Genomic DNA, 2,762 nt, shown 5'->3' with positions numbered 1-2,762 from the left:
GGGTGACCAGAAGTGCCCTCGGAGATTTCCTTAGATGCCAAGATTTTGGCTGAGAGCAAGGAAATTGTGTGAGAAATGGGCTTTGCTGAAAGATGATACAGGAAAACTAATTTGGATAAAGGTACTTAAAAGAAAATGTTGGGGTTTCTTTTTTTTCCTTCTTGTCTGTTTGTCTCTTTCTCTGTCTTCTATGCCAGCGATGTCAAACCTTTTTTGGCTCGCGTGCCACAAGTGGGGGGAGTGCTGGGGGGTCATGTGCAGGCGTGCCGCACCCATAATGCAATGCATGATCCCCAGTGCGCATGCGTGCACAACATGCTCCCCCCACTTTTACATGCTTTTTTTGCCCTCCCCAGGCTCCAGACGCTTTATAGGAGCCTGGGGAGGATGAAAAGAGCCTCCTCTGCCCCTCCGGAGGCTTCAGGGACCATCCGGAGGCTTCCCTGAAGCCTTCAGAACGCTTAAAACCACCCTCCGGCAGGCGAGAGCAGCGGCGGGATGGGCGGCTGTGGCGGGGCCGGAGGAGGGAGCCAGGAGGCCCAGGGGCTCTAGCCTCTTCCCTTCCTCCTCCTCAGGGTTCTCCGGCAGCAGCAGTGGCGCAGGCAGCCGGCCAGCCCAGGAGGCACGGTGGCATGCCGGTCCAGAGTCTCCTGGCGCCTGCATGTCCTACAAGCCCCTCGGGCCAGCTCATTCTCCTTCTACCAGTATGGCAGGCTCAGGGCAGTACTGACACCTGATTAATGACTACAGACCCCCCTCTCTAGGCTACACCCAAGGAGCGCAGGGCACCTGCAGCAACCAAGTCCCTCAGAACAAATACACAGAACTCCTGAGCATCATCGAAGAATTAGGAAAAGAAATCAGACCTACATACGCCGGCAGTAAAAGTGCCATGGAAAGGCTAAAACGAGGTATCATTCACGCCAGAGGCCTGGTCCGAGAATGTTTAGCAGAGACGGAGAGAAATGCAAGATCTTAAAGATCCCTTCAGCCCCTTCCTCTGGAAAAACACAGACCAAGCCTTCCAACTGGCAATCCTGCACCTCTTTTTTCTAGTTTGGGATAGTTCCCTTTGCAAGAACGGGTGGCCAAAGATTTCTGTGCCCTGTTGAATTCCTGCTCCCATTCAGATGTTTTTTTCTATCCTCACACAAACCGGACCATTTCTGCAAGCCGCCATCCTGGATCAATCCATCCTACAAAAAACAAACCAAAAACCAACCATCCCTTGAAAGAATGCAATTTGTTCAGAGGGCTGGAAGTTTCTTTCTTTTTGTTCTTTTTCTACCTAAATTTTGCCCCTAATTGGGAACAAGCTTTGCCTCTTTCCCCATTTTAAGTTGTTATCTGCACCCAACATCCCCTCTCAACTTTCCTCAATCGCTTTCCAGACTCGCGCCCTCTTAAGATCCAGTTCTCCAGTTTGCGCGTGATCCAGTTCTCCAGTTTGCTCCAGTGACTTCCGGGTTGCTCGGAGGGTCGTTTTAAGCATTCCGAAGGCTTCAGAGGCCGTCCGGAGGCTTCCCTGACGCCTTCGGAGCGCTTAAAACGACCCTCCGAGCAACCCGGAAGTCACTTCCGGTTTGTTCGGAGGGTGGTTTTAAATGCTCCGAAGGCTTCAGGGAAGCCTCTGGACGGTCCCTGAAGCCTCTGGGGGGCGGGCGGGGGAGGCTCTTTTCGCCCTCCAGAGGCTCCTATAAAGCCTCTGAAGCCTGGGGAAGGTGAAAAATAGCTTTTGAAAAGGTGAACTCAGCTGGCCAGCGCACGCATTCGCGCTGGCCAGCTGACAGGGCAGCGCCTTGCGTGCCCGGACAAATGGCTCTGCGTGCCACTTGTGGCACGCGTGCCGTAGGTTCACCATCACTGTTCTATGCAACCACGTGGTTTTGTTTGTTAAGATTTGTGCCTTCCCTAATTTAACAGATTTGTGCTGAGAATGACTAGGATGCATAAATCTGAGAGTTCTCTCCCTCCTTATTTTCTCCTTGTCCTTGTGTAAATGTGTGTCTAAGTCTTTGTGCACCCTCAAGGTAATTGTAACTAAGATGTCTCCAATCCAAAAGACAAGAATTTTAAAGTGTTCAAAGAAAGAAAGGAGTAAACTGGCAGAAATTGCCTTCGCTCAGTTTGTTGGGCCCAGAAAACTAAGTGAAGGTGGAGGGAGTCTTTACTTTGTATCTGTTTGGCCAGCAGAAACAGAGTACAGAGAAGTTTTTTTTTCCTTCCTTCCTTCCCTATACCTTAAAGTAATAACCCAGGAAATGTTTAAAGTTCATTTGCAAGAAAAGTTTCATCCTTGCATTTATTGTGTGTTTAAATGATTTTACCTGTTCATTTCTTTCCTGAAGCATGTGAATCCAAACCCCATTTCTCATCTCTGATATCCCCATAATGTTTATCTGTTTAGTAACTGATGGTTTTATTTTTCAAACTCTGCCTGCAAGCTATCTACCCACCTCTCCGCCCCTCCCTTACCTCTAATCCTCCAACAATGCCTTTTCTGTGGGGGAAGGAACCTTGTTCTCATGTCTTTCAGCCCTGGAAGATTTTACTCTTCAGGTGAGTATAGATTTTTTTCCCTTTGGGGGGAGGAGGAGAGTGTTGCCTTGTGTGTGCATGTATGAGATGAAGGAAATTCCTGCTAAAGGTTTGCCTTCAACCTGAGTAAAAAAAACCCTCTGCACATTTATCTGGCCAACCTACTCTCTTGGTCCTAAAGTAGAAACCTGGCCTCCCGAAGGCAGTTTTGATTTAGATTTTGT

General features: G+C 49.2%; 1 pseudogene across 1 annotated transcript; it reads left to right on the top strand.

Annotated features, from left to right (window-relative positions):
- Positions 1-706: 706 nt before the first annotated feature.
- Positions 707-1,079, top strand: LOC309401842 (cyclin-dependent kinase 2-associated protein 1-like; annotated as a pseudogene). Its single transcript has one exon. The product of its transcript is annotated as a cyclin-dependent kinase 2-associated protein 1-like (transcript).
- Positions 1,080-2,762: the final 1,683 nt, after the last annotated feature.

This window comes from Natrix helvetica, assembly GCF_964273705.1.
Source record: "Natrix helvetica genome assembly, chromosome: Z".
Lineage (NCBI taxonomy): Eukaryota > Metazoa > Chordata > Lepidosauria > Squamata > Natricidae > Natrix > Natrix helvetica.
This window is presented reverse-complemented; position numbering and strand designations above follow the sequence as displayed.